The 13,832-nt window shown below is 39.3% G+C and overlaps 1 protein-coding gene across 5 annotated transcripts in view; it reads left to right on the forward strand.

Moving 5' to 3' along the window:
* FLRT2 (fibronectin leucine rich transmembrane protein 2) overlaps nt 1–13,832 on the forward strand; it is a 99,820-nt gene that overhangs the window by 25,601 nt on the left and 60,387 nt on the right. For 2 of the 5 annotated variants that reach the window (XR_012037019.1, XR_012037020.1), the window contains one exon: nt 5,429–7,519. The exons of the other annotated variants lie outside the window; for them this stretch is intronic. The gene's annotated coding sequence lies outside the window, so the exon portion shown is untranslated. Of the gene's footprint in view, nt 1–5,428; nt 7,520–13,832 lie in introns of those variants that run through there. 5 annotated transcript variants of the gene reach the window in all.

Genomic DNA, 13,832 nt, shown 5'->3' on the forward strand with positions numbered 1-13,832 from the left:
GTCTTAATTTAAAAATGGAATTGTAGCCTGAGCTTGGTCTGAGAACCACACGTCCTTTGGACAGAATCTTATTTTCAACCCAGTTAGGTTGCACATACCTTCCTCTGCAGAGATGCCTTTCTACCTAGACAAAGTAGCAGAAAATGGTTAAGCTAGCCCTGAGGCCAGACACCTTGGGTTCAAATCCCATCTCTTCTTTGTTACTTGATGCCTTAGACAAGTTACCAAGTTGCTGTGCCTTAGTTTTCTTATGTGCAGCAAGGAGATAATGTCTACCTTGTAAGGTTGTCGAGGAGATGTTATGAGTTGACACTTACAATGTGCTCAGAACAGGGCCTGGTGTGTAGTATATGCACATTAAATATTAGCTCTTTATATTACCTATAAACAGTGCTTTACTAGCACAAATTTTGTACCAGTTGAAATCATCTAGTAAACAACTCTGTGAACTCTTATTTTCAAAGTGATAAACTTAAAAAAAAAGCACAAGACCCTGTTACTCAATTGGAAGCTAAAGTCATGACTAATTTACAGTGTTTTTTTTTAAAGCTCTTTTTAAATTAGGTAGCTACATTATTAGTTTCCAGCTACCTTGAGAGCAGTGTGTGTATCAGATTCCTCTTGTAATACCTCCATAGCTCCTAACCAAGTATTGAATGAAATCTGCTTTAGACTTACATTATGAATGTTAGGTTTTATGAGTAGAATACCTCGATTTTCTGAACGGAGATAGACTTGATTGTGTCCCTACACAGACCCAGAGATCTATAAAAACAACAGCAAACTAAAAAGAAACTTCTCTTCTTCTTCTTCTTCTTCTTCTTTTTTTTTTTGTTTGTTTCGGTATAGTGCAAATTCATATTAGACGATGCTGATTGTACAAATAGTTAATCTGGGATGTGTTTTAGAAAGTTAAGGAGGTAATGGGCATCTATAAAAAAGTCTCTTGCGATGTTCTAAGCACAGAGCATAAGAATAATGAACCCTCCATGTAGTCTGTTTTGATCTTGGAATATATATGTCCTGTGCACGTATGTGTTTTCATTTGGGTTATGAAATAGTTATTTTGCAAACAAGAGACAAAGGGTTCTCATTCCCCACGCCCCCTGAGTTATACTCAGGTTTTCCAGGGAAATTGTGTTTCCACTCTACATTATTTATCCTTGCTTAAAAAGTTAATTTTCAAAACAAGTAAATGAGAACAGGTAGAGAAAACAAAGTGGGGGATTGCCGGGGTGTGTGGAGGGGAAGTCAGAGTCATGGGCGGGTGCTTAGCTGATTTTAATGAGAAGCCAAGCAACGACCGATGTTCCTGGATAAATGTCGATATGCATTATTAAGTGAAACAGTGGTAAAATATAGACTGTCAGAAGCATTTTTCTTCTGGAGACATGGGGAGAATTGAAATGCACTTTCAAAGGAGACATCTCTTTCAGTGTTTCTTCAATCATTTTCTGTTTGAAGCTTTAATTACAGTGCTGCTTGCTACCTAATGCTTTCAGTTTAAAATCACATCACAAAAGGGGAAGATGCAATTGCTTAGAAGAACAGCAGCCATAGCAAAAGCTTCGAGGTGTTTATCCACCGGGGAGTTCCCTCTTCATGATTCCTTTAGAGATCCACATTGTGTTTTTGGAATGCTTTTGTATCCTGCATATCGGACACAAGGTTTCTTTAGAGTAATTGCTGTGATATTGCTATTGCCGGAGCAGATAATAACCTTCAGGAAATAATGTTTCCTGAAATAAAGGAACTGTTTATTCCCACACTCTCTTCTCAGGATAGGGTAATGCGGGTGGCTAGTGGCTTCCTAAGAGGGCAGTATCCTAATCAAAGGAGCCTGTATTTAAATTAGAGATCTAGACCTAGATATGGTCAGATGAATACACATAGGAGCACATACAGACACCCGGATCTGTACTTATCTACACGTATCCCCACCTATTCGTGCATTTATAACTGTCATAATCACTCATGCTGAAGAATCTGTTATTCACCTGGTCAACTTATACTCGGAACATGTGCTCAGCCTAGGGTGGCAGGGGCACAGAGGACTCAGCCTCTTCTGCAAGTTGCTCTTGGCCTGGAGGTGGACAGAGGGGAGCAAGTATCATAACCTGAGATGGTAGGTGGGTGTAAGCAGTGGCTTAATAAGCAAGTAAAAGTGAGCTTCCTTTCCACTCTGGGTCCCTGGGAAGGCTCCAGGAGGAAGTGACCTTTGAGCTGATCTTTGATGAAAGAATATAGCTTAGCTAAGCAGATAAGCAGCAAACAGTCTAGCAGGAGCAGTGTCTAATCACTTCAGGGCTAAATTGACACCAAAATGAATATGAGCTCTTTTGTTTCCAAATAGTTCTGATGTTCTTTGAATACATCATTCTCAACTGCCCAGAGGAAGGGGCATCAGGGAGCCAGACCACTGTTGCTTGCAGTAAAGATTATAGCCAATTTGCATTATGTGAAATATATACATACCAATGACCTAAATAAAACCCTTTATAAAGCTCTTTTATGATCCGCCCCTCTTTTTTTTTTTTTTTTTTTTTTTTTTTTTTTTTTTTACCTCAGGGCAGTTTAGCACGTTAGAGGAATCAGATCATTATTTTTCAGGTAAGGAAAGGAAGATTCATAGTCGTCATCTCCCTTGCGTGAGGTCACCTGGTTCAGTTTCCCTGCAGTGCTGTTCCTGGGACTCAGGGCTGGAACCCAGGTCTGCGCTGCCCTGGCCACCCTGAGGATAGATGGCAGGTTCCAGGTTAGGTCCAAGATCCTGGGATCCCCTGCATTGGCCGCATTTCCTCAGTGGTTTTCCTCAATCATTAGTCACTAGTGATGCATAACAGGTTAGCATTAGTCAGCGGGCCTGTCTTGATCGCTCTCACTTCGTGTAAAATTGGCAAGGCTTTCTCTCTGTTTCAGGAAGCCCATAGGATTTGAGCAAAAAAATGTTGACTTTCTCATAGCTCTGCCAGGTCCGGTTCCCTTCTCCCCCCAGGAATTTAAACAAATCTCTTAATACTGCATCATCATTTCCGTACTTCAAAGTATATCTGCCAGACAGACCTTGTCTGTTCTAGCTCTGACTCTTCAGGAATGGATACGCTTCTTTCTTTCTTTCTTTCTTTCTTTCTTTCTTTCTTTCTTTCTTTCTTTCTTTCTTTCTTTTTATTGTTGTTTATCTACTACCTGTGGACTTACACCCACCTGGGGGGGAATGATTTTGATTTTCCTCATTTGTGCAGGTGAGCCAGTGTGACTGTACAATTCATTGAAACTAAGTCCGGAATGAGAAAGTATTGAGGAGAAAAAAAAAAAAAACACCTTAACCTATAAAAATTAAAAATGATATCACACAAGAAGGGACTGCCTCCTAATAGACAGTCTTCACATGTAAAATCTGTGCTCTGGAATGAGGAATTTGTAACGGCTTAGGAAAAAAAAAAAAAAAGAGTTGATCATAGGAAAAAAAAAAGTTGAGAGATGCTATACGTACCAATGCGACTAGTCTCCCTGATTTTGGATTCTGTGACACTTGTGAGAAATCAAAAAAAAAAAAAAAAAAAAAAAAGAATATTCTTTTCTCTCTTTTTTTCCCCTACAATTAAGATCTTTTTGACTAAGAAAAAATGCAGAAGAGCAATTACTCCGTTACTTTAATTACTCTCCTAATTATAACGATAACCTTGTCACATTATCATAATTCCCCAAACAGAAAATGCAAGCTCCAAATTGCACCAATATTTGGTAATTTTACCTTGTTAACAGCTCACTGTCAGTTTGTAGAGCACTAAATTTTCCCCCATTACCTTTCAGTAGCATGGTGTCTATTTTTTCTTTCTTTTTTTTTTCTTTGCCTCCGAAAATGATGTTACATTCTGTAGAGCACGTTTGTGTTCCACCACCCCATAATTTGAATGCAACTTTTTAACAGCTCCTCACAGCTTCCAAAGCTATCTCTGGAGCAGTCTGTAATTCTCCCCTGGCTGTTTGATGGTGACGGGAGCTGTGCATGTATCCGGAGAGAGGAGAGCACAGCCTGGGGTGAAAAGTAGCTATTTATCAAGGTATCTTACGATCTCAGTTTATGTTGTTGTAAAACGTTACTGTGCATGTTCTATGAGATTATATCCACTAGAAATTTGTCAGCCGTTGTCAACATACTGTGAGGAATAAGGACATGCATTCTTCTAGTCGACTTAATTTTAGTCTGCGTTTCTTTGCCCTCATTTTCAAAGAGACGGACTACCAGGGACAGTTGCTTGATGGGACCATCTGTTAGATTGTGAATTGTGCAGAGCGAATGCTGCAATTCTACTTGAACACTCACAGAACCCTGGCAGGTAGACAACTAGGCGTCCTGATGCATGAGTCTTGCCTGCGTGGACATTCTCCCTCCGTTATTACAGCAGGTGATATTACTGACAACCAATAAAGTTGCAGAATGGCCGCCTGGTTTATAATGATAATGTAGGGGTGAGATAAAATAGATTCATAACAGAAGTCTTTCCAAGTAGAATGGTAAATTTCCCTTATTTTAAAATGTATAATACTGTAGCCCTGAAAATCATTTGTTCTTTCAACAGCCTCAGCCTTTGGTAAAATTACGGAATCATGAGGGTGGCTGATATTGTTGTCTTTGTATTTTATTGTTGTCTGCCTTCAGTGCTCTTAAAATTCCAGAACTCCCCATTTTTACTTATCTGGGACATCATTTTTTGGTCTTCATTTTTCCCCCCAGTTCTCAAGCTCCTACCAATAAAACCAGTCTTGAGATAAACTGAAAACTCATTCCCACTATAGGGAATATAACTGCCATCATTGCTAAAGGTTACTTTTTTAAAAAGTATTTACATTTTTAAAACTATGAGTAAAGCCTTGGGCTAAATATAAGTAGTTTCTGAAGTGGAATGTTTGGCAGCTTCTGAACAACTAACTGGGAAGAGGGTTCATGGGAGGAAAGGCATTGTTTCCTATTGAAAGTTCACTGGACACCTGGTCAGATTCTTAAATTCATCAGACTCACTCAGGTCTTCAAAAGGATATTTCATTTTGCACAGCTGTAGACATTTCTGAAATTCTAACCCAACGTAATTGGAATGTTATGTTAAAAAGTTAAACTTCTTTAATGATTCCTGTGTTTCCCAGGGGGACGTCTGGCAGTTGGTATCAAGAAAACCAGAGTTGAGTGCAATCTCTACCACTTTTTGGGTTTTGAAGATCTAATGCAGGTTATTTGGTTTTCTACAAGTACAGTCTCCTTCTCTGTTAACTGAGGTTCATAATACCCACACAAGACTTGTTCTGAACATTATCAGTTGAGATGCTATTAAGTAGTGGAGAGAGGGAGAGAATAGACGGGTATGACACATCAGATAGTTTATAGCTGGTTCCAACTTGACCCACTGTACTTTTTTTTTTTTTAATCCAGATACAAGATACCTAATTTATTTCATAAATGTCTTGAAGACTATGATGCTCATGGACATCAATTATTTTCGTGTTCTTTAAGACATTCTTCAGGCAACAACAGTTCAATAACAGGAAAGAATGGCATCACAGGATTGCATCATGTTCTTCAAAATGAAATCTATTGATGGTTGAACAGTATAAACAACAAGGAACATAAATGGTCAGAAGGACCCAAGGGAAACAGGCCAATGAAATTAAACAAAGGAAATTTTATACTGTAAGGAGAAATCAATGGGTTGCAACAGAACCCTGCATGAAGGGACAGAGCTCTTGAGTCCCAGACCTAGAGGCAGTTGAGAACCCGTGTGGAGTAAAGCCTGAGCTTTTTGGTTTCCTTTTGTGAGGCTATTTTCACAGTGTTAAATATAAAAAGAAATAATAAATAAATGTATTTTAAATCTATTTTTTCTTACATAAAATTAGACATCCACTGGCATCTATAACATATACACTCCTTAAAGAGAAGAAACACATATCAGTTTTTGAGAATTACAGTTTTCTAGACACTGTTGCCTTACTCTATTTAATCTTTCCAGAAGGCTTATCAATTATGAATTGTGATGGTTGTCCCAAATAATATCACACTGTCGCCAGGGCCACACAATGAGGAAGCGATGAGATTGGAATGGGACCAGCTGTACCTGACTCCAGAGTCTGTGCTATTTAACAAATAGCAGATGCATTGAATGCCATCTCCCTATCCAAGTCCTACTTTTTGTGACTGACGTGTTTCAGATCTTCTGTAATCTCCAGACCTCAATACTTAAATGTGACCCGAGAAAAGAAAACCAAAAAAAAAAGAGCGGACTTCTCTTGAAAAAAAAAAAAAAAAAAAAAAGTTAAATGGCTTAGGTGGAGAGTATGGATGTATCTGGTATTTATTTGTACATAATAGCTAATAATTGACTTTGAATCCCAGTAAAGACATTGGAGTTCAACTCTGCATTGGAGTTGAAAGGGAGATGATGTAAAAACCTTAGCATAAAAAAGCCATGAAAAAAAGTAGTCCTACATGTGGTACTCAAAAGGGCAGCTGGAAGTCAGGGCACTGATACTCTTCCATAAGATGATATTTATCAGAGGAAGTAAAGGACGGGCACAAGCTTTTCGGTGACTCCATTTTCAATATTTATGTAACAGAAAACCGAAGTGGCACTTGGAAAACTACACTTCTCTGCCTGTACCTTTAGAATATTATAACCAAATGGCATTTTTTTTTCATGTCTCATGAATTGATTTGGTCAATGACTCTGTATTAGTTGAGTCGGATAGATATGCTTAGAAACTTTAGCAATTTTTTTTAAAAAAAATTCACAGTGAGTAGCAATTTGGCAATGTTAAAAGTGAGATGTTTTCCTCATTTAATACAAATGGATTAACTTAGAGAAATAGAGGAAAATAAAGAATTGAATAAACAATATCTATCACTGACAACCTGAGTTAGAAACATATTTAGGTAACTAGAAGCCTAAATCATTACCTCTCCACTGGGCCAATGAAGATCACTCCAAGTATATTTATGGAGGATTTGTGTGAAGACACTTTGTCTTTGGCAAAAAGGGCTGGGGTTTGGAGTGCACCATTGAACTCATAGATAATATAAAAATAAAGTATTTGAAAGTTGGGTTCTATCATTTTCTCTGTCTTTTGTAGACCACAGAAAACTATTTTCTGTGTCTTTTGTAGACATAGGTAACACTATTACAGAAAAATATGAGTCTACCTATCATGATTGAAACATGATTGAAACAAATGATATGTAATTTAATGTAATAGTTCTTAAACTGTGCAGCTCTGCATCATCCTGCAGATCAGCTTCTTCATCTATATGATGGGGATTATAATAGTGCTGATTTCAAAGGATTTTTTGGTAGTGATCAGATGTGAGACTATATCTAAAAGTGATTTGTAAGTTGAAGGGTACTATTCATGTGTAAGTCCTGGTGGTGATTATTATGGGGTAGTTCATACTTTAAGCGCTATTTCATGTGGCCTGTCATGTCATAAGAAGTTTGTGCAGTAATAAATGTATTTCCTTTGGTTTCACTAATTTCCTGTTTCATATTTCCTGTATAATCATGAGTTAGTTCTCACATGGAATCTTGGCTCTACCAAAAAGCAAGCAATTTAATTTTATAATTCAATCAAGGCTTGGAGATTTTTAAAATGTTACTTCCTCAATATTAAAGGGAATTCAAACTCCTGAATTAATGGGTATATAATTTTATATTTATATAATATAATTTATATATTTATATAATATTAAAAGAGAAGCTGTTGAACATACACCAGTCATTTTATAGTAAGAAGGAGAGATGAAATTAATCACGAGATCCCTGGTTTTATCTTATCTCTATCTTACCATTTATATGACAGTAAGAAGAGAGTAGTGGAGTTATTAACTATAGCAGTTAGTAGAAACACAATTAATAATATATACAAGAGTCAAGGTATAAAGCCATAGAAATCCTAGAGTTTATTTTTTTTACGGTAAACTCTACCCCAACATGGGCTCGAACTCATGACCCTAAGATTAAGAGTCACATGCTCTACTGATTGAGCCAGCCAGGCACCCCCCCTGAGTTTTCTTTTAAACTAGACTTCCATTTCTGTCACTTCTATCCCTTTCAGGGATCTTAGGAAAATGTGAATGAAATATCCTGTTTTAAAAACTGCTTTTGTTTGTTTGTCTCTGGGGGCTTTTTTTTGGGGGGGAGGATGGTACAGGATGAGGATAATGAAAATCTTCTTGATCCAAATGACATGCAGTCTGGGGTGTCATATATTGTTTTTGCATAGGAAGAATGATATTAATACCTCCAGTATGTATAGAGTCAAAAAATAGCTTTTGTCATAATATCTATTGCATGCTGTTCCTTTTCTCATAAGAAATCTGTCACCTTCATTTTAAGTTACAATGTGAATATGAGACAAGTGGATTCTGCAGTTGTTTTAGTGGGCTGGATGTAAAAATAATGATCTTGATGGAGCTATTCAGAGTATTATGTAGTCTCTGGAACCCCAGTAGTTTCTTAATCCTATTAATAGGAATAGTATCAGCTCTCCAATACATACATGACCAGTGACCAAATTTCTTTATTTTTAAAATTTTCAAATGATTTCAGGAACCATGTACTTGGGGATGCATTAAGGTGTATATGCTTGAGAGTTCTTGTGCTCAGGTTATTGGTTTTAAAATACAGATTGTTAGCGTTTTAAAAAGTTGCTATTTTGGGGTTGTCATGCTTAAAAGACATTTGGAAATAGCATTAAAAAATACTCCTACATTGAAAGAGCTGTTGCAAGTCATGAGGGAAAATGTGCTTGACATGACACTGATGTATTCGTACCTATTGAATCCATGGGTCCTTGGGAAGGTTTAGAGCCTATAATGGAATTTATTACAAAATGCCAACCAACAGGCCATATCTTAGGGGGGAAAAAAGTCTTTTTTTTTATTAATCCTCCGGACAGAAACTTCACTGCTTGTGGAGTGCTTTTAATAGAGGATGAATAAGCAAAATGCACCAATTTGTGTAAGATTTTCCTCCACCTCCAACCATTAGAATAAGAAAGATGGGTCTTTGCCCCCTGCCACATCTAGGCCATGCTGACAGGTGAACCAGAGTAGGAAAACCACAAATGGAGGGAAATTTGCAAATGCCACTGTGCCAATAGTTTCCTGATGAAGTATCTTGATTATTTACTCGATGGAGACTGGAAGACAAGGGAGGGTATGATTGGCTAGAGATCCACTTTCATATTGGCACTTGCCTAATTCCTTCTGGTTGGAAGCCTTCAAGAGGGCGCATGAGCCAATTATAATTTCTAGATGTGTTTGTCGCGGGGGGTGTGGTGGGGGGGGGAGTCAGTGCTGTGGACTGAGCACCCTGATGAGCCATGCATGGTCAGGGGAGATAGTATTCAATGGATGATGACTGGGTCGGATTGTAGAAACTTTCAAGGGAAAGTTTCATTGAGAGATAAATGTAACAGATTCTTACTCCATTCAAGACTGAAATCAAAGTTCGCTGTCCAAGAATAAAATGGCTTTTTAAAAGAATCCAGGGATCATCCTGATTTTCAACCCATAAGATAACACTTGGTAAATTCTCAAGGCGAATCCTACAGGAGCCATTCTTACCACTCTATGAATGTGTGTGTGTGTGTGTGTGTGTGTAAGAGAGAGAGAGAGAGAGAGAAGTTTCTGGTGAAAGCATTTTGGAAAATGCAGTATTTGGTATTGTTCAGTTAGCTGATCCAAGTATGTAGTTAAAATACACAGGGTTGATATCCCTGGACTACTTGCATCCAAAGAAAATGTCATCTGGTGGCCGAAAAACAATCTCAGTATTGGGCCCTATCAAATCTTTGGCCTGAATAAAAAGGAACATATCCCTTCCATGTATCGGCTTCCCAGGAATGAAGCAAGTGTAAGTACTTTTCAATTAGGTCATTTGTGAATTAGTCATTATGACACAACAACAACAACACAGTCTGTTTCTGCCAGATGAAAGGTAATCCAGTGCAGAACTTTCAAACGGTATTCATATTTGTGTTGTGACTGAAAAGTAATGAAAATAGTTTCCACAGGTCATGCAGAACTTCTCATGATTCAACCAGTATTGTTGAAAGTTGCAGGAAGGACACATTTATTGGAACCTATTTAAGTGAAAAATGTGATGAAGCCTGTGCTGAGGGGCCAATTTTTTTTTTCTCCCACAGCAGCTGGGCCAGGGAAGGAGTGTGCAAATACATCCAATAAATTGGGAGCAGAATTGTGGATTTGAGCTTTACAGAAGTAGTAGAACCAATTCAGCTCCCACATGGACGTGGGGACATGTCCACTCAGAACTCTGTGGGCACCTGCACGGTGGTGTGAACATCACAGTATTCCCACCACTGGCATGGTGCCTGCACATAATAGACACTCCAAAGGTATTTAGAAGCTCTAAGTTTCCTTCTATACTGTTCCTGTTATACTAAAATGGTGGTTTCTAGGAAAACAGACACTATATGCCATGGGTGCGTTTGCCCTATTGCCATATTGCGTGGATTAAGAGTGTGAATTCTGGAGCCAGACTGTTTGGACTCAGACCTCAATTCTCTGCCACTGCAGAGAAGTATGTAGAAGACTGACTGGACAAGCTTCTTTATCACCCTGCCCCAGGATCCTGCCGTGTACAATGCACGTACTCATAGTACCTACTCATGGAGTTGCTGTTAGGATTGAATGTGTTAGTATCTGCAAAGAATGGAGCCTAGAACAAAGTAAATAACTTGTTCAGTGAATTTTGTTTTCCTCTAAAGATCAAGGGAATGCTTAGCTTTATCAACTTCTGTGAACAACGTGGGTTACCCTCCCCTCCGCCTCCCCAGCAGGTGATTAGAGAAGGCTTGAACCAGAGCTGCTATGCCAAGAGTCTTACCACTTATTTGGAAATTAGTCATCCATGTTCTCCTTGTGGTTGGTGCCTTGAGAATTTGGCCCCTTCCTTGTTTCGTAATGGGATAAATACGGATGGGATGGTGAAATCAGGACCTTGTTGACTTGGGAGAAGGAGGTGCGGGGGGAAGAACACGAGCCCGTGCGACAAGGCACACGGCTTCATTCTAGTTCCCTGCTAGGCAAGTCACTCTGTTTCTCATTGAGTAGGAGGGCCCTGCTTGGGCAATCGAAGGGGTTATTATATGCATGAGCACTGAAATTAAAAGATGATTGGAAAACCTTAATGACCGTGTGTGAGGCACTGATAGACCAAGACAACAGTCATTGCTAGGTGTATTTCCAAATTAATTTAACTTCGCTTGCCTTATATAATGTGAATGGGGATTTTCCTTAAACATGGGCTCATGTTCAGGAGACTTGGTGCAGCTCTGGACCAGAGGGGAGGGGCACAAAAAAAAAAAAAAAAGGTGATTCAGCTCTATACTCAGTTTCTTTTGTCTTTATACCCACTGTTTCCTTCGTCTTTTCTTCTTCCTTTCCATAAATCTTGTCTGGGACCCAGTGACCCTATCACGCCTCCTCTGCTCTCTGTGGAGCCCCACCTTGGCTGCTCTCACCTCTCATTCTTGGGCTACTCATCTTTCTCCTGTCAGTTACATAATCTCTTGAAACCCAGTTTCATGGTCTGTGAAATGGAGCAGAGGTCAAGAGACATGGTATGTAAGTGCCTGGTATACTTTAGCTGCCCCTCCCTGCCTCTTACTCTGTTAAAGATTAGCAGATCAGTCTTTTATCTTAGAAATTCCAACTATGATACCAACTGATCAGTAAACACTTTTATGATAAATAGCTAACATTTTAACAGTAATTTCCTGGCAACTACACTCCTTTGAAAAAGAGGGACTGTATCATGATGGACCTGTGGGGACACTGGGCAAATGAGTGAAGACTGTGGGGCACAAGGAGGCACTTTGGCCACTATTGGTGATGACTGTAGTGCCTTTGAGCACTGCTTTGGGATTTCTACAAAGAGAAGAACTCTGCCCAAGGTGGCTCTGTCATGACCACGCATCCTTGGCAGCTGACCATCTTTCGTTAAGGCTACCAGTGACAGTCAGTACAGGCTTCCTTTTTCTAGTCTGGGATGGAGTGAAGGGGAAATGTGAGCCTCTGGTTCCCTGGGTTGACCAGAGACATAAATGACAGTAGGAGCAACAAGGAGCCCAGAACCCAGCGTGGAGTCCTCTGTGCTGGGACCATGGAACTGGGGCAGGGCAAGGACAGCACAGGCAAGAGATCATTCCCTGCACCAAACATCACACTGGAGGCATTCAGCTTGTCCCTTGGGAAGGAATGTTGGAGAAAGGGAGACATTAGGAGCCAGGCCATTGCCAGTGCACTTGAGAGTTCTGATAAAAAAAAGTCTGCAGACGGTCACAGTAGGAAATGTGTTTTAAGAATTTCAGATGAGGTTTGTTTTGTCCCCAAGCCCTCTGGTTACCATGGTTTGTTGGGGTTTTTATCAGAGCTACTGAAAAATACATTTCTGAAGTGATGTCATGAAAGCATTCTTTTTTCTCGGCTTTTGGGGAGATTTTGCATTAGCAATAAAAATGCTCGCAAGTGCTGTCGGTACCAAGATGTTTTCTCTTAAAAGTTCTGGTCAGTTCAAGTTGGGGATCGTGCTAATTAAATGTGACAGTGAATCTCTGTGGCTTTTATAAACTGCTGGGAGGTCCATCTCATCTACCACAGTATTCTTTAAACAGGCCTTCTCCACATGGGCGTATCATCTTTCAACCGAGGAGGAAAATCAAGAGCAGAAAGTGACAAGCTGCCTTCACGCCAAATAAGACACTACCTCTGCCATCCCCCTCTCTAGCTTTTGGGATTGACAGCCATCATCCAAGGGGGGAGAGTCGTCACGTTGACACATAAATTATACCTTGACTCCTTTAAAGACCTTCTCTTGTTCTTTTTGCCAACGTTGCATTGACCAGTAGAAGTGAAAGGCCTTCGTGCTCATAGGTTTCACATTTCAACTCTAGATTAGAATCTACGTGAGGCTATTGTAAATACTCGGTAGGTACAAAAATCGCACATGTGATAATTCAACTTCTTCTTCATTTCAGGTATTAGGACTTATGGTTGTACTTTCTTACCTCAAACTGGCCACAGTGCTGGAAGCAGCTAAATGAATTCACATTTAGAGGTCAATTATTTTTTAAAGCATTGCATGGGTATGCTTTAATTTGTACTCTTGCTCAAAGAGCAAAGAGTGAAGTGTGTGGTTTTAATGAATGCTTTATGTTTGTGTTTTCCCTTAAATTCTCATTATTTCTTTGAAAACAACTCCAGTGGTTTAATATATTCCATTTCACTTTTTAATTTTTTTCATCACACTCTATACTGAGTCTAGAGTTTAGATTTTATTTTTTATATTTTATTTTATTTTTTTAAGATTTTTATTTATTTATTCATGAGAGACACACACACACACACACAGAGAGAGAGAGAGAGAGAGAGGAGGAGACACAGGCAGAGGGAGAAGCAGGCTCCATGCAGGGAGCCCGATGCAGGACTTGATCCCAGGACTCCAGGATCACGCCCTGGGCCAAAGGCAGGCGCTAAACCACTGAGCCACCCAGGGATCCCTGAGTTTAGATTTTAAAGCCTTGTTTCTTCAAGTTTTTGTAAGACCTATCTCTTGAAAGTGTGTCTGTTTAGGTTTCTCAGTGATACTGTGTTTGGGTGGTATAAAGTAGTAACCGTGTGTCTTGGTCCCTGGTGATATCTGAAGGATTTGGAACCCAGAGTTTTCCTTCATCTATTTTGCTCTAGTCCAAGTGGCAAAATGGATATATTTTATTTTAGTATGGGATGCTCTCTGCTAATGTTTTTTTTTTTTTTTTCC

The sequence above is a fragment of the Canis lupus genome, chromosome 9 (assembly GCF_048164855.1).
Source record: "Canis lupus baileyi chromosome 9, mCanLup2.hap1, whole genome shotgun sequence".
NCBI lineage: Eukaryota > Metazoa > Chordata > Mammalia > Carnivora > Canidae > Canis > Canis lupus.